At 44.5% G+C, this 18,972-nt stretch overlaps 1 protein-coding gene across 1 annotated transcript in view; it reads left to right on the top strand.

Moving 5' to 3' along the window:
• Positions 1-18,972, top strand: part of mpp2b (MAGUK p55 scaffold protein 2b) — a 528,409-nt gene that overhangs the window by 235,903 nt on the left and 273,534 nt on the right. The gene's annotated exons all lie outside the window — the stretch shown is intronic.

Here is an 18,972-nt window from a genome sequence, read left to right as displayed (position 1 = left end):
ATTTGAGATGTGTATTGGATTCCACGGGCAGGTTGTTTCATTTCTTCCTACGGCAGCAGGCTTATTACAGGTTATATTCCAGGCAATCTCTCAGCGGAGAATTTCACCCGGCCTAAGTCTGCTTATTCAGAGAGTTGCTGAATGCACTGACCTCTTGCTCCTTCTTCCAGCCTCGTTTTATTAGCCTCATTTCATTAGCAAGATTGCTTTATAGTGCAGGCTCTAATGTTGATGTAATGGATAGAGTTGATCTGTGATGGGAAACCAGTCCCAGAGGTGGAATTCTCTTCTAGTGTTAAACAGTCAGAATCTCGTTTGCACCGGTCTATTGCTGATTTTTCCTCATCTTGCTCTTGGCTGATCCAAAACACAGTTGAAATCTCCCCCGATTATCAAGTTTTGCTGGGTGGAATCATGAGATTATATTAAAAATGTTGTAAAAAAATTGTGGGTTATCAAAGTTGGGAGCGTAGATGTTCACCATTGTAATATATCTCCCCAGATACTATGACGTACCTACCATCTTTATCTGGTATGGTGGTTTTATGTTTAAATGGTATACCTTTACGGATTATAATTGCAGTACCTCTGGTTTTGGAGAGGAAAGATGAGTGATATATTTGACCAATCCAGTTAGCCTTCAGCCTGATGTGAGCTCGATCTTTGAGGTGAAATTATGTCAATAAAACCTCAAGAGCCGACACACCTCCTAAAATAGTAAGATTAAACGAGAACTTACCAGTTTGAAGTTTGATCTGTATTTTATGAGGAGTTACGATGAGGGATTACGTGAAGAAGCCCGCCCCAGGACGCATTGCGGCATAACTTCAAAGCAGCGGTGTGGAATCACAGACAGACACGTATTTGAAGTAACATAGTAAAGAATAAAGAGACATCAATTATCAGTTTGATCCATGTAATGAGGGTGGGAGCGGAGGGCACGTAATCCTTCATCGTAACTCCTCATAAAATACAGATCAAACTTCAAACTGGTAAGTTCTCGTTTAATCTTACTATTTTACTTCGGAGTCACGTGAGTGACTTCGTGAAGATTTCAAAGCTCTGTGATTTCAAACCGTGTAACAGCTCTATATCACTCGCTGCCGAAGCCTTTGAGGGAGGAAGCGTGTTATCATAATCAACCAATGATTCTGTTTATAGAAAAAACCAATGGTATTTTTACAATAACACTGAAGAATTTTAAATGCTCCCCTTGGCTAATTTGAATATTTGCAGATTGGAATCTTCCTGCAAATAAAAACAGGTTTTGTCAACAGTTTATAATAATTTATTTCTCTGAACGTTTTACCCCCACTATTCTGCTGTAGCCAGGATGTGGTTTACAGGCACGTCCATTCTTTTGCCGTTGACGTGGAAGCTTCTCCTGTGGGATGACAACTTTATACATGTTAGTTTTATCCCAGGAGCTTTAACCTGCTTGAGCCATTTCAAAAAAGGCTTGTTACCCGACCACAAGGTGTTTTGTGACCAACCCACAAGGCTTTTCATCTCCCTCGCATAATTAGGTTGTGTCTATGTAAGGTAATAGGGTCTTGGCACATACCGTGTTTTCTGGCGGGTAGCCCGGGTTTTATGACTGGATAAGGTGTTCCTGGTCTGGTTTGACCATTCCCTGAACAAATGATAGAGATCTGGTCTGAAGCTGTGAGCATGGTGTCTAGTTGAAAATAGGAGTAGTGACTGGACACTCTGTGCTGCTCCATGTGCCTTTAACATATGTTTTTAGTGCATAGAAGGTTCAGGTTTAGGGCTCTGGCTGGTGGGATCCCCTGAAGTGTGGTTAACCACTGTGACATCCCATATATAGGTGTACCTAGTCTAGGGGTTTAGAGTTTTAATACCCTTCAAATTTACCTCCAGCCAGTGACCCCATGGCCTGTTGTCCTGTAGCTGTTTTGAAAAAGAACAGGCAGGGTAATTCTAGCTGTGTTGATGGCACTGTAGCCGAATCCTTCATCATGATGAAGGTTCTCCAGGAATTCCAGTTCGTAGTACCTGTATCGGATGAGTAGGTTTTTCCCTGTATCCTTGCAGTACTTCTCTTGATGCTGGACAAATGTTGTAGTCCAGTGGATGTTCAAAAGGATGCTGACATGGTGTCGATTATTCAGTATAACAATCCCAGTCCCAGAGGTTGTGCAGAATCTGCAGCTCAGGAGGTTATTTTTTCTCATGGCACAGTTGATTTGTGCCCGGCTCCGATTATTAATAATTCTGGGTACTGGAAAACACCATCCAAGTTTCAACAGCCATGTCATGGCGTGAAGTGAAACAAGGGCTGCGTAAGTCCGTCAGGTACTATCAAATACCTGAAGCAGAATCCTTTTGTACTGTGCGTTGTTCTCGATTGGTGAGGCAGAAGGGAAAAATACATAGAATTAATTTCACCAATGCAGCGTGAACGCATTTGTCTATCAATATTATAAATACATTCTTGAATGGCAACATGACCTATAGGTCAGAAAAGTTAATATATATAGCTGACGATCTTTCTGCTGGAACTATCTGTCCCAGAGAAATTTTTTAATGAGGATTCCACTGGCCCAGGGTCTGGTTTCCCCCCGCGACATACATAGGACATCCCCGAACACCTGGTGATATAGCGTTAATGCAAATAATCGATATCAGTTTCACATTCCATTTTTATTGTCATTGTCAGTGTACAGTACAGCGACAATGAAATGCATTAATATCTGTTGCATCATATAGCTTAATAGTTTTGTTAACTTTATATGAAAACATCTAATTGATGTAGTCCTTAATATTATGTGACCTGGTGTCTGTCACTGTATCTTGCTTACCGCCCAGGTAAGTTGTTGATAGTCAAATACATCTATGGATATACCATTGCCAAATTGGTTTGACCAATTTCTCATATGATACCGACTTTATGCTGCCATATGGTTAATATAGACCACCTCCATAGTGTAGTCTATTTATACCCATACATGCAAGTGCTTAAAACTCATAAAATTCACCCGAACATTTTTTAGATAATTAATGCCCAGTATAAGTGGTAACCCCACCACTGTCTTTCTGATATTACTTCAGTGGGTAAGTTCATGAGATGCTCAATGACAACCTATATGTTGTTTTTGATACTAACATCTGAATGATGTAGACAGAAATGGTACCATTTTTTCCCCAATTACTCTGTTATTTGTCGAGTAGTTGGTAGTTTGACCATTACTTTGTGCTTGTTTGTGCCAATTCAACTATGTTGTCTCTTGGCATCCTTATAGTTACGTGGACTGAATTAATATGAAAGCCAAGATAGTCCAATAAAGCGCTCTATATACTGGTATGAACCAGACCCACCTACCTCCATGGTTATTGGCGGTTTTGTGTTTTCTGTTTTCTGAGTGCTTTTGTTCTGAGGATGTGCTGGCGACGTTGGGGGGGGGGGCGCATTTTCCAGGGGGTCCGCGGCGGGCCCTGATCTAAAAGATCTTTGGGGATAGTGCGGCCCCAAGCTTTCACCAGTCCCATATTCTAGACATAGACTGGTGGATGCCGTGAGGTGCTGCTGTTAGGGTATCGAAAGTCGTGGTTTGCTCGTCCCTTGGCCTGCCCTCATGATGCCGAAGGTTTTTGATACCTCTTCGATCTCCTTCAGCTTTTTGTTCAGATCTCTCCCAAATAGCAGTGAGTCTGCCTCCGCTGCTGGGCTTTGCTCAAGCCTGCATCTTTGAGATTGAGGGCAGGTGTTGTATTTCCCTTCAGAGATTATTTAGTTCGAATCGTGGTACACCTTAATACCAGCACTTTCTGGTGGCATGTGTTGATCTCGTTATCTCCACAGAACAAGCATAGGCTGTGATACCTGACATCAGGAGCCTTCGGATCCGCTGTAGCTTGAGTTTTTATGCCCGCATAAGGGCCCCCACAACTTCCAGATTTTGCTGTTTTAGGCTTATTCCCCTTAAGGGCCTCATAGTTCTCTGGTGCTGTATATTCTTGCTGGCTGCCATTGTTTTGGCTCCGGCGGTGCTCCAGCCCGTGGGGTTGCTACGAAGCGGTCCACGACACCCAACAGCTGTTCCTGATCCTGCACCTCATGCATACTCCCGATTTTGTCCGCCTGCCCCATTTGCAGACCAGCCCTGCCCTGGTCACCAATGCTAGCCTCCTGCTCCAACCCGTGGTATGAGGGTAGCAAAGGGCAGTGCCTGAACGACACTATGGAGGAGGTGCCTGTCCTGTCTCGCCGGGAGCGCTGCTGTTCCCGGTGGACCTTCTCCTCTAGGAGCTGCTAAGTGCAGCTCAGGCGGCTGTCTCTCTCTGCTTTGGTAGAGACATGTCCCCCTCCGACGAATCGGAGACGACCGGCCGTTTGGCTTCCTGGCCGCTTTCCCAGTCCGCCGTGCAGGCTCTGGCGAGACTGGCTTGGCTCGGTCTCAGGGATAGCGAAAAACCGCTCTGCGAGCGACGCTGCCGCCGGTTGCTGCCCCGCTGGTAGAGTTGGAGCGGGGCAGTTTCTCTTTGCGAGTTTTTTGCGTTGTGTTCCTGAAATCTGTAATAAAACACAACTGCAAACTCACCTTTCCAATGCCCAAGAGCCGCTCCTGCAGCTCAGGCGGCTGTCTCTCCCCCTCCTGGGTGGAGAGACGTCCCAGTCCGATGTCAGCTCCACCGCTGGGTTTTACACACATCCAGCCCGCTGCTCAAGTGCTAGCGGGCTGGCTCGGTCGCGGTGTCGGGTTTGCGGACCGCCCGCTAAGCGGTCCACCCCTGTTTGCTGCCCAACGACGTCCTTTCGTCCTGCGGGCAGGTGCAGCATTTCCCCCCCCCCCAAGCCCGCAGTTGATGCTGACGGCTTGGTGCAGAGTCGGGAGCGGGGCGCTGATTAGCGGTCCTCGCTCTATCTAGCAATTCTGGCTGACTCTGCACTCGGGCTGCTGCTCACCTGCACTCGGGCTGCAGCGCACTCCACGCCAGCACTGCACAGTGGGTCCCCCTAACGGCTCCGCAAATGTCGGAAGCCTCCTCCCGCCCGCCCGCCTGCCTCACCTGGACAGTACTCGCGAGCGAGCGAGGACTGAGGGGACCCCAACGCAGTGCTAGCGCCGTCTCCTGCGCTCTTGATGTCGCCCCTGTGGAGAGTTTACCGGCACCGGCACAGCTCCCATTCATGGTCCGCCGGCGCTCTCTCTCCCTAGTAGCGTCTTTCCTCCCCTCCCTCGAACGGAAAACTCCTCCCGGAGTCCAAGGGGGCCGCTTGCACGCCCTGCGGGAAACAAGCAGACGCAAAGGGGCTGTAACAGTAAAGGTAAGTACTTACCTAAACTTAGATTTTTTCTCGTTTCTTCGGGAGCCCTGACTCCCGGCTGCCGCTTTGCATGCTGAAACGTAAAATAGCGCAATGCGTCCTGGGGCGGGCTTCTTCACGAAGTCACTCACGTGACTCCGAAGTAAAATTCCCTATCAGAATTGCTACGGAAAAAAATAAATATCTTGGAGTTCACGTAACTAGAAAATACACTTCTCTATTTCAAGCAAACGTTCCTCCTTTAATTACCAAACTAAATGCTCTTACTCAGGTAAGATAGGTAAATTGAATGGATTAAAGGCCGATAAATCCCCAGGGCCAGATAGGTTGCATCCCAGAGTACTTAAGGAAGTAGCCCCAGAAATAGTGGATGCATTAGTGATAATTTTTCAAAACTCTTTAGATTCTGCAGTAGTTACTGAGGATTGGAAGGTAGCTAATGTAACCCCACTTTTTAAAAAGGGAGGGAGAGAGAAAATGTGGAATTACAGACCAGTTAGTCTAACGTCGGTAGTGGGGAAACTGCTAGAATCAGTTATTAAAAATGGGATAGTAGCACATTTGGAAAGTGGTGAAATCATTGGACAAAGTCAGCATGGATTTATGAAAGGTAAATCATGTCTGACGAATCTTATAGAATTTTTCGAGGATGTAACTAGTAGAGTGGATAAGGGAAAACCAGTGGATGTGTTATATCTGGACTTTCAGAAGGCTTTCGACAAGGTCCCACATAAGAGATTAGTATACAAACTTAAAGCACACGGTATTGGGGGTTCAGTATTGATGTGGATAGAGAACTGGCTGGCAAACAGGAAGCAAAGAGTAGGAGTAAACGGGTCCTTTTCACAATGGCAGGCAGTGACTAGTGGGGTATCGCAAGGCTCAGTGCTGGGACCCCAGCTATTTGCGATATATATTAATGATTTGGACAAGGGAATTGAATGCAACATCTCCAAGTTTGCGGATGACACGAAGCTGGGGGGCAGTGTTAGCTGTGAGGAGGATGCTAGGAGGCTGCAAGGTGACTTGGATAGGCATGGTGAGTTGGCAAATGTATGGCAGATGCAGTATCATGTGGATAAATATGAGGTTATCCACTTTGGTGGCAAAAACAGGAAAGCAGACTATTATCTAAATGGTGGCCGATTAGGAAAAGGGGAGATGCAACGAGACCTGGGTGTCATGGTACACCAGTCATTGAAAGTAGGTATGCAGGTGCAGCAGGCAGCGAAGAAAGCGAATGATATGTTAGCATTCATAGCAAAAGGATTTGAGTATAGGAGCAGGGAGGTTCTACTGCAGTTGTACAGGGTCTTGGTGAGACCACACCTGGAGTACTGCGTACAGTTTTGGTCTCCAAATCTGAGGAAGGACATTATTGCTATAGAGGGAGTGCAGAGAATGTTCACCAGACTGATTCCTGGGATGTCAGGACTTTCATATGAAGAAAGACTGGATAGACTCAGCTTGTACTCGCTAGAATTTAGGAGATTGAGGGGGGATCTTATAGAAACTTACAAAATTCTTAAGGGGTTGGACAGGCTAGATGCAGGAAGATTGTTCCTGATGTTGGGGAAGTCCAGGACAAGGGGTCACAGCTTAAGGATAGAGGGGAAATCCTTTAAGACCGAGATGAGAAAAACATTTTTCACACAGAGAGTGATGAATCTCTGGAACTCTCTGCCACAGAAGGTAGTTGAGGCCAGTTCATTGGCTATATTTAAGAGGGAGTTAAATGTGGCCCTTGTGGCTAAAGGGATCAGAGGATATGGAGAGAAGGCAGGTACAGGATACTGAGTTGGATGATCAGCCATGATCACATTGAATGGTGGTGCAGGCTTGAAGGGCCAAATGGCCTACTCCTGCACCTATTTTCTATGTTTCTATGTTTCTATGTCCGAGACGCTACATCTTGAAAATATTAGACTTGTCTTGGCAGAAAAAACATATCATATTTTGAAGACATGGACACCATTCATTGATTTATTACAAGGATAGTATGGCACAACACCACTTTGGAATTAAATCTAATTGCGGGTTGGGTGAGGTGGGTGGGGAGGGATGTGAAGCCGGTATATCACCACTTTATTTTCTCTTTTTCTTTTTGATCATTTATTTATTTTTTTCTATTCCTCCTTTCTTTCTTTTATTCACTCTTTGGCTACACCATTTTGGTAGTCTAGGGGTTCTATTTTAGCACATCTCACTTTTTCTCTTTCTTGATTTTTTTCCTTTCTATTCTTTCATTCCAAGCTAAAAAGTTAAAATTGCTGTGCAATAACTGTATAATTTTATATGCCGTTGGTTCTATTTTTGTACATTTGCTTCTAAGAAATGAAAATATTTAAAAAATAAAATTAAAAAAATCTTGCTCTTGGCTGAAGAGGCTTATGTCGTTCCAAGACTTGGTGCTGATATGGACATGGTTAGAGCTGTTGGAATTTCAGGTATCGTGAAATTTGCTAATTCGCTGATAATTTGTTCGTAATTATTTTTAACTAGTTGCCTTGCTTGAGAAGCGAGCAAATGACCACCATTTAAGGACTTGAATAAATTCATTAAACACGATGACCATTGCAGTTGGCAATGATGGCGGTCACGGGTGCTGAGTTTGGTGTTGTTTGCACAGAGGCCTTTGTGTAATCTTCCACATCAGAGCACAGTGGCTCGGCAGGTAGAGCTGCTGCCTCACACCACCAGAGACCCAGGTTCGATCCTGACCTCAGTTGCTGTGAATGCACAGTATGCACGTTCCCTCTGGGACCATGTTGGTTTCCTCTGGGTGCTCTGGTTTCCTTCCACATCCCAAAGACATGATGGGTTTGTAGGTTATTTGGCCTCTGTAAATTGTCCCTGCTCTCTAGGGAGTAGAAGTGAAAGTGGTATAACCGTACCAATGTGTGAATAGATGATCGATGGTCAGTGTGAACCCAATGGGCCAAAGGACCTGTTTCCAGGCTGCATCTTTCAATCAATCAATTAATAAATTCATTCAGAGCAATGGAAAATGGACAGAGTAACACCAGAGTAAAATTGAGGAGATGGCAGCCCCTGTACTTGAGACATGGACGTTTTGGAATAATTATTTGGGATCTGCTGGAGAACATGGTGATTCTCTTCCCAAACAGAAATTTAAATTGGATATCATTTTGCTGTTCCATGTTCTCTCTTTGAGCTATAAGCCAGATTCAGAGATCAGAGGAGTAATGTGTGCGGCTAGTCAGAGCTAACAAAAAAAAAATTACAGTATCGGATTTGTTCCAGAATTGGGAATTAGTAATACTACTGATATTATTGTCACGTACCCTGTGATACAGTGGAAAAATGTGTTTGCGTGCTATTGAGGCAAATCATATCATGCATAAGTACATCAAGGTAGTGCAAGAGAGAAAATAAATAGCAGAGTGCTGAATATTGGGTCATAGTTATATAGAAAGTGCAGATGAAAGAAATGTAAGGCCCGCAATGAGGTAGGTTGGGAGATCGAGAATTTTAGCATATGATAGGTCCATTCAAGATGATAATAACAAGAGGCAAAGAAACTGATCTTGAACCTGGTAGAATGTGCTTTCAAACTTTTGGATCCTTTGGCCGATAGGAGAATAGAAAATGGCAGGGTTGTGAGTGGTCCATTATTATGTTGGTTGCTTTTCTGAGGCAGCCCTGAATGTAGGAGGAGCAGAAGAGGGGGAGTGAGTGGAGGCTGGTCTGAAACGGGGCTGTGTTCACAACTCTGCAATTTCTTGATGGTACAGAAGGTGATTTACCTAAATGCTGCCTGGATTACTATAGTTGGCTATTAGGAGATGTTGAACAAATTTGGAATGTTTTCCCTGGAGTGTCAGAGAGGAGATCTGATAAAATTATGCAAGGCATAGGTAGGCAGTCAGAACCTTTTTCCTAGGGTGGAAATGTCATAGACTACAGGACAAAGATTTAAAGCAAGAGAAGGAGAATTTCAAGCCATTTTGTTTAAAACACTGAGTGTTTTAGCACTGCCAGGACTAATGGTGCAGGCGGATATGATAGTGGCATTTAAGAGGGTTTAGATAGGCACGTGGATATGCAGATAAAGGAGGCTTATGGATCACGTGCAGGGAAAAGAGAATAGTTTAACTTGGCAGCATGTTTGGCACAGACGTTGTGGGCCGAAGGGCCTGTTCCTGTTCTGTTCTATGTTCTATATCGTGTCTGCTTCCTGAAGTCTATCTCTGAAGCCACTAGGCACCAAGTATGGCCACTTATGTGCGTATTCGGTCAGTGGGAACCTCCATTGCTGGAAAGGTTCCTGCCCTCACCAAATGTGTGGCCAAACTCTTGTAATGCAATGTATTTTAAGCCTAACATGCGGTGTTTAAAATAAAACGGATTCAATTTATTTAAATCTCTGAAAATTCCGCAGATCTCCCTTTTATAAGATGGCATGAAAATGTATCGCTGGCTGTGCTTTTCAGTTTATGGGAATGTGCTTGAATTTCTAACAGCCCCACTGACATAAACTGATAATGTAATGTTAATACAATACAATTCAGCGGCCTCTCGTCATTGAGTGAATCCTGTGCTCAGGAGGTGTTAAAGGGCTGGGATCAGCAGGACTCGCTGAGCTGTCTGAGGTGAATTTTAAATGCACTGTTGGTTGAGGACATAGAGAAATGAGTTTGTTGTCTGTAACTATGGAAAATAAAACATGCAAGCTGGAAGCTAAGGGGTGATCATACAGAGATGTATAAAAACCATGAGTGGAATAGAGGGGATGAATTCACAGAGATCTTTTCCTATGGTAGGGGAATCAAGTTGATTTTTGAGTTTTGTTTATTGTCACGTGTACCAAGGTACAGTGAAAAGATTTTGTTGCATGCTAACCAGTCAGCGATACATGATTACCATCGAGCCACCCACAGTGTACAGATACATGAGCCAGAGGACATAGGTTTAAGGTGAGAGGAAAACGACTTAATAGGAACCTGAGAGGCAACATTCTCACTGAGAGGGTATTGGATATATGGAGCAAGCTCCCAGAGGAGGTAGTTGAAGCAGATACAGTAACAACATTTAAAAGGTACTTGGATAGCTACATGATTAGGAAAGGTTTAGAGTTATATGGACCAAATGTGGGCAAATGGGACCAGCTTAGATGGGGCATCTAGGTAGGCAAGGGCAAGTTGGGCCAAAGGGGCTATGTCTGTGCTGTATGACAACAGATAAGATACAACAGAGAATTCTAACCTCAAACCTAGATTATTTTTATTGCAAAAAGTATTAAGAACCATGGCCAATAGATGGAGTTAGGATAGAAACATAGAAACATAGAAATTAGGTGCAGGAGTAGGCCATTCGGCCCTTCGAGCCTGCACCGCCATTCAATATGATCATGCTGATCATCCAACTCAGTATCCTGTACCTGCCTTCTCTCCATACCCCCTGATCCCTTTAGCCACAAGGGCCACATCTAACTCCCTCTTAAATATAGCCAATGAACTGGCCTCAACTACCCTCTGTGGCAGAGAGCTCCAGAGATTCACCACTCTCTGTGTGAAAAAAGTTTTTCTCATCTCGGTTTTAAAGGATTTCCCCCTTATCCTTAAGCTGTGACTCCTTGTCCTGGACATCCCCAACATTGGGAACAATCTTCCTGCATCTAGCCTGTCCAACCCCTTAAGAATTTTGTAAGTTTCTATAAGATCCCCTCTCAATCTCCTAAATTCTAGAGAGTATAAACCAAGTTTATCCAGTCTTTCTTCATAAGACAGTCCTGACATCCCAGGAATCATTCTGGTGAACCTTCTCTGCACTCCCTCTTTGGCAATAATGTCCTTCCTCAGATTTGGAGACCACAACTGTAAGCAATACTCCAGGTGTGGTCTCACCAAGACCCTGTACAACTGCAGTAGAACCTCCCTGCTCCTATACTCAAATCCTTTTGCTATGAAAGCTAACATACCATTTGCTTTCTTCACTGCCTGCTGCACCTGCATGCCTACTTTCAATGACTGGTGTACCATGACACCCAGGTCTCACTGCATCTCCCCTTTTCCTAATCAGCCACCATTTAGATAAAAGTCTGCTTTCCTGTTTTTGCCACCAAAATGAATAACCTCACATTTATCCACATTATACTGCATCTGCCAAACATTTGCCCACTCACCCAGCCTATCCAAGTCACCTTGCAGTCTCCTAGCATCCTCCTCACAGCTAACACTGCCCCCCAGGATGTAGATCTACCATCAATCAACTGGATGATGGAACAGCACATGAAGAACTCACTAGCGTATTAAGGTTCCTACATTATGTGCAAAAGTGTAATAGTGTGGGTTTTCATAACAGACATTGAACAATTCATTTTCCATGTACCATTATAGATTCTCTTTTATATACTGATATAATTTCCTTCTCCAGACCAGTAATGTAGGCGTTATGATAAATGGTTGATTAATTCATAGAACGTATTACAGTGCAGGAACAGGTACATTGGCCCACCAAGTCGATACCAAACATGATGGCCAGTTAATTGTTTCACTGTTTTACTTCTGTTAATTCTATTAAAGGAAATAACCTTCAATAATTTTTTGGTTTGCAATAGTTGAGATGAGAAATCTTGAAAGTGTTTCCAGTTTTCATAGACATTGTTGAATTAGGTGAAGCATGTTTAGAAAATTAGAAAGCGGCTTTAAGGTTCAAGGTTTCTCACTTAGTTGAAACCAACTTGATTTTCCCATCTTCACAAAATGTTTTATCAAGGAGAGACAATAAGCAACTGTTGATCTGCCAGTGTACACAGAGTTAAAATTGTTTCTCTCTGCTGGTTGTGTCTGAAAACAAATTAAGGGTTTGTATTGATTTAGCGATCTTCTGTTTCATAAATGTGTTTTATATCTTTACTGATGGGAGGAATATTGCAAGTTGATATACATTTTAGTAAATTGCTTGGAACAGACATTTAAGATGAGATGATCTATATGTTGAGACCAGTGGTTCAATAAATAAAAGAGCAAAACTTGATAGTTTTTGCTGGTGTTTGCTTTATTTTTATCCCATTAAGTGCAAAATGTTAGAATTATTTTCAGTATCCAGATGCAATTTGTTTTTATTATTTTAATATTTCAGGTTTGAGTTGAAGGCCTTGTCCTGTTTTGATTGAGTAATGGAACCCAGAATTGAGCCTCGCCCTACCACAATCTCAGCCTTATGTATATCGATGTCTCTCATTTCAAGTAACTCTTGCGTTCTCTCTCTCGTGTCCCTCCCCCATGCTAGTGGTCTTGCTGGTTTCACTGTTTGTATCCCTTAATTATCACCACTTCCACAGCCAACACTGGACCATTGTGGGCTCCACCTTTCCTGAGTCATCGGTGCCGGCTCTGATTTGTTCTGTGCCTTTTCATACTTCTAGTTTCCCTCTCCCCTGACTCTCAGTCTGAAGAAGGGCCTTGGCCTGAAACCTATTAAATCTATGCACTGAGCAGTGAGGGAGAGTGCTGAAGGTGGCTTTCTAAACGTTTGTCTGGAATACCTAAACTACTGAAGAATAAAGGCCCCTGCTCATGAAGATCAATCATTCTCTTAGTTTACATTTTCCCGTATATGAAATCCAATAGGTCCATGTAAAATTAATGCAATGCTCAGCTCACTAGGACATTAATAAAACCATGACAGATATTTCAATATAGGCAGTGAAAATAAATCTAATATGTGGTACACACTGAATAATGATAAACTATAAATATGGAGCTCACTGAAATGAGCAGCTACAGATTTTGTGGAACTAATTGATTAAATCGTCCTCATTTCCATGCTGAGAACTGGCCGAGTTTAAAGGGGCAATGTCCTCAAATCATTTCTTGTGGAAAGAAGTGAACTAATGGACTTGTTAACATGATATAAAGATGTTTTAGTACGGAGAACCAATTAAGTTTCACATTAAGACAACACAAGAGTAGAGCATAGGAACAGAACCTTCGGCCCAGAAGTCCATGCCAAACACAATGGCAAGATAAACTAATCTGATCTTCCTGCACGTGACCCATATCTCTCCATTCCTGCATATCCATGTGCCTATTTAACAGCTTTTTAAATGGGACTATCGTATCTGTCTCCATCAACACCCCTGGCAGCATGTTCCAGAAACCTATCACTTTCGGTGTCAAATAAATATTGTCCCACACACCTCGTTCAAACGTTGCCCCTCTCATCTTAAAACTCTGCCCTCCAATCTTTGACATTTGGAGATGAATGTGTGGATGATCTTTTCCAGGTCATCAAACTGGAGGAATTGTTTTATTTTAGCTATCATCCGAAGCTGAAAGAAGCTAGCTTTTACCACGGCATTGATTTGTTTGTCAAATTTCAGTGCTGAGTCAAATATCACGCCAAGATTTTTGACGTGAGGTTTGAGTAGTGGGGTAAGGCTTCCAAGGCTGCCTGCTATCATTTTGATTGAGTCCGAGAGTGGGTGGGAGGGGGAAGGGGGAAACTGCCTTTCAGGGTCCCTACCTGGTCGGAGAGGCAGCTTTTCTCCGGGCTGCAGCTTCGACCCGTCCTCGCGGCCTACCAGCGGGCCTGGAGCGGCGTTTCCTGTCGGGGACCGCCCAGAACCTCGGCTTCGGCAGCGGCACAGCGCTGGAGCACTATCGTGGAGCGGGCGATGCCTTGCCTGGGTCGCCGCGCTGGAGCTCCGGTGAGCTGAGACTGCCTGGTAAAACATCGCGGAGCTGCGGGACTGAGGAGCGACCAGCTGCGGGCGGCGGCGCCGAACTTTACACCGGGAGCCTGGGATCTCGCGACGAGATTGCCAGTTGTGGAGCTCCAACCGTCGCGGCGTTGTCGGCTTCGGAGGCCGCGGCCTCCAGTACGGAGGCAGCCGTTCCAGGGTTCCCATGCCGCTGTGAGGGCTCTCCCGACGCCGGAGCAACATCACCCGGCGAGAACAGCCAGGAACATCGGGCCTCCGTAGAGGCAACTATGGAGACCTCAATAGGCCCGACTATGGGTTAACTGGGGTTGGGGACTGGACTTTGTGCCTTCCCTCATGGTGGGAGCCATTGTGGGGGAATGTTCTTTGTGTTTAAGCCTCTCATTGGTGTAATGTCTGTATTCTTTTTTTGTGTGCTGCAAAATGGCAAAATGCATTTCACTTTATTACACCTGGGTGTATGTGAATGTGACCAATAAAATACCTTTGATACCTTTGAGGGGCTGAGAAGGATGACCTCAGACTTACTCTCGTTTAGTTGGAGGAAGTTCTGGGCCATCCAACACTTTATATTCTCGAGGCAGTGGGTAAGGTTAAACAGATTTGATTGGTTTTTGGGCTTCAGGGGGAGATAGAGTTGGGTATCTTCTGCGTAGCAATGGAAGGAAATGCCGTGCCTTTCAATGACTTGGCCTAAGGGGAGCATATACAGGGAGAAGAGAATGGGGCCAAGGATGGAACCTTGTGGAACCCCACAGCAGAGATTAGCTGGGGAGGAGAATGAGTTGCCTATGTTAGTCAAGAAACTCCTACCTTTGAGGTAGGAGATGAACCAGCTCAGGGCAGTGCCATCAATACCAACTCCATACCGGAGACGGTCAATTAGGATGGTGTGGTCGACAGTATCAAATGCTGCGCTGAGGTCAAGAAGGAGCAGAATTGCACAGTCGCCGGAGTCAACGGTGAGCAGTAGGTCATTGTGTACCTTCAACAAGGCAGACTCTGTGCTATGGTGAGCCCTGAAACCTGATTGGAGAGTTTCCAGGATAGTGTTTTGGTGAAGGTAAGGTATAAGTTGGCTTAAAATTACCTTTTCAAGGGCTTTTGAGAGGAAAGGCAGTTTAGAAATTGGTCTGTAGTTGCCTGGCAAGGTGGGGTTGAGGTTAGGTTTTTTTCCGGAGTGGTTGGACCACCGCATGCTTGAAGCAGGTAGGTACAGTGCCAGTGGCCAGAGAGCTGTTGAAGATGGCGAGGATGCTGGGACCAGCTGTTGTAATGACGTCCTTTAGGAGGGCAGAGGGGACAGTGTCGAGGGGGCAGGTAGTAGGTTTCATCGTGGTGATCAGTTTTACAAGGGAGGGTAAAGTAACGGGTTGGAAACAGTCTAATTTTGAAGAGCAGACCAATGAGACAGCCAGGTCACGGGTGGGAGGGGAAATATTCGTTCTTATATTCTTTACCTTGCTGGTGAAAAATGTGGTAAATTCCTCGCATTTAGCAGGGGACCCAGTTAGCCTGGTGCTGGTGGCAGGACAGATGATGGAGGTGATGGTGCTAAAAAGGACCTTGGGATTTTGTGCGTTTTTGGAGATAAGGGTGGAAAAATATTTAGTTCTTGCAGATTTTACTGCTTCCTGGTATTTGTCAAGATTATCTTTCAGGAGTTCAAAGGAAATTTGAACACAATCATCCCGGACATCCTCATTGGTAAACTGGTCACTCTCGGCCTCCCCACTGTCACATGTGCCTGGATTAAGGATTTCCTCACAAACCGGCCCCAGACTGTGAGACTTGGCCCCCACCTCTCCTCCACTCGCAGGTTGAGTACCGGTTCCCCACAGGGCTGTGTGCTAAGCCCCCTCTTATACTGTCTCTACACCTACGACTGTAGTCCGGCCCACAACAACAACCGCATCGTCAAATTTGCTGACGACACTACTGTGGTCGGACTTATTTCAAAGGGAGACGAGGCAGCCTACAGAGAGGAAGTCCTGAAGTTGACAACCTGGTGCTCAGAAAACAATCTGGCTCTGAACACCAGGAAAACAAAAGAGCTCATTGTCGACTTCAGGAGGCACAGCACCGACTTAGCCCCCCTACACATCAACGGCGAGTGTGTGGAGAGGGTCAACACCTTCCGGTTTCTCGGCGTCCATATCGCGGCTGACATCTCCTGGACGGACAACACGACAGCGGTCATCAAGAAGGCTCAGCAGCGGCTGCACTTCCTGAGGGTCCTCAGGAAGCACAACCTAGACTCTAACCTGCTGCTGACCTTCTACCGCTCGTCCATCGAGAGCCTGCTGACATACTGCATTACAGCATGGTATGGCAGCTGCACCATGGCAGACAGGGAGAGGCTTCAGAGGGTAACCAGGACAGCGCAGAGGATCATTGGTTGCCCTCTCCCCTCCCTGATGGACATCTACACCTCCCGCTGCCTTAGCAGGGCAAAGAAGATCACCAAAGACAGCTCCCATCCTGCGTTTGGACTGTTCGACCTGCTGCCCTCTGGAAGGCGCTATAGGTGCATCAAATCCAGGACAAACAGACTCAGGAATAGCTGCTTCCCGAGAATTATATCTACCATGAATTCAAATCCACACATTCACTGACTACACCGCCCAACACGGACTTCCATCTGTATATATGTATATATGTATGTAGCGCCGTAGAATTTGTGCACCTATTCCCCCCCCCATCTCCCTTCTGTTTTGTTTTCTGTTTCTTGTTTTTTGTGTAAAATTGTATGTATGCACTGAGTACGAGCAGCTTTCAGTTTCACTGTACATGTATAGTGACAATAAATGGCATATCTATCTATATCTTATCAGATTTGTACTTCCGTTCTGATTTTCTGCATTCTCTTCTTAGGGCTCTGGTGGTATCATTGAGCCATGGCTCGCCTTTAGGCTTAGGCTTTTTCATTTTAAGAGGAGCAACAGAATCCAGGATGGAAGAGCAGGTATTATTGAATAAAGAAATTAGGTCGTCGGTACTGAGGTGAGGGGTGGATGCCTCAATAATGCAGATGTCGGGGGCGGTTATGAGAGCCTCAGAGAACTTACTGGCTGTCGTGGAGTTAACGTAGTGGGAGTAGCGAGCAGGGAGATGGGATGTTGAAGGAGAGAAAGGAAGAGATATATCAAATATAATAGCACTATGATCAGATAGGCAGGCATCAATAATATCTGTGTTACAAGTTGGGAGACCAGACAAAAGCACTAGGTCTAGTGTATGGCCAAGTGTATCACAGGCACCCATCACTACATTTAAAAAAATAACTTGCCCCGTACATCACCTTTAAACTTTGCCCCTCTCACCGTAAAGCTATTAAGGTATTAATCCATGTTACCAATGAGCTGACAGCTGAAATTACGTATGTTAGCACAGAAAGAAGGGTATTTGTAAAGTGTCCACATTTAGTTTGTTTTAATGTTTTCTTGGCCAAAGGCAAAATTGTTCCCCAACCACAGAACAAGATTCCAATAGATATCTCTAAATGGAATTAATTTCCTCATGAAAAGAGATCAGACTGAAAGAATTAGTTTCACATTTAAATTACAAATTACCCTCTGAAGGGAGATATTGGCAGCTGTATTATATCATTCTCTCTTTTTTCCAACTGCAGCACAGAACAGCAGGCAGATAATGCGAATGATATTTAAGAAAATGGCCTGTTTAATGAACAATGGCAATTCAACGGTGACGTTTGTTACTCATTTCATAGAATCAAGAATCATTGAAGGTTCGATTGACCTGTGGTGAGAGGTAGTGCGGCAGAACCAAAATATATGAATTCACCAGGAGATGTTAAATCGAGCTTCAGTGATGATGTGAATTTTATTTGTATAAATGTTTCAGCTGTAGGAGACAGTTTGGAGAGGTAATTTGAGATGGGCACATAATTTGGTCGGCATCCTTTATGTGGCGACTCTTTGCATACCTTGTGCATGCAAAACAAAGAATCTCACTGTGACAAGTCACATGTGATAATAAAGTATCATTCATTCATTCCATTATACAGGGAATAGAGGGATATGGATCACGAGCAGGCAGTGGAGATTTAGTTTAAATCGGAATCATGTTTGGCATGGACCTTGTGGTGCTGAAGGCTGGCTGTCTGACCCTGTGCTGACTGAAGAAGGGTCTTGACCCGAAACGTCAACCATTCCTTCTCTCCAGAGATGCTGCCTGTCCCGCTGAGTTACTCCAACATGTTGTGCCTACCTGGGCTGTACTGATCTATATTCCAATGCAAAGAGCTGGCTCAGTACAGGAAATCCTTACATATGCCCATTGCTTTCACTTTGATGGTTGCAGCACAATAATATTTTATTTTTTGTTTATTATGTTATTTGACCAGTTATTGCTTGACAAAATGGCATAGAGGCACACAGCATGGAAACATGCCCTTTGACCTATCTTGTTCAACCTGACCAAGATGTCTCAACTAAGCTAGTCCCATCTGCCTGTGCTTGACCATTATCCCACCAAACCTTTCAAACCCATACACCTGTCCAAATGTATGTTAAGTGTTATTATTTTACCTGCCTTAACTACTTACCCAGGCAGCTCATTTCAAATGCCCACCACCTTCTGTTGGGGAAACGGGTTGCCCCTTGGGTTCCAATAAAAAATGTTCCCCTCTCACCTTAAACTTATGCCCTCTAGTTCTTGATTCCCCTTACCCTGGGAAAAAGACTCTATGCATTCACCCTAACCATTCCCCTCATGATTTTATACCTACAGCCTCTTGCGCTCCAAGGAATAAAGTCCTAACCTTCCCAATTTCTCCCAATACCTCAGGCCTATGAGTCCTGGCAATATCCTCTTAAATCTTATCTGTACCCTTTAATGACATTGAATTCTAGCTTAATGACATTGAATTCTAGTTTCACGACATGAACACTTGGACGTGCAATCACTGTCGTTGAACGTATTAAATATAGATCCAGTCTAACAGTATTTGAGTTTATTTTGCCCGCTTGCA

The sequence above is a fragment of the Leucoraja erinacea genome, chromosome 27 (genome assembly GCF_028641065.1).
Source record: "Leucoraja erinacea ecotype New England chromosome 27, Leri_hhj_1, whole genome shotgun sequence".
In the NCBI taxonomy this organism is placed as follows: Eukaryota; Metazoa; Chordata; class Chondrichthyes; order Rajiformes; family Rajidae; genus Leucoraja; species Leucoraja erinaceus.
This window is presented reverse-complemented; position numbering and strand designations above follow the sequence as displayed.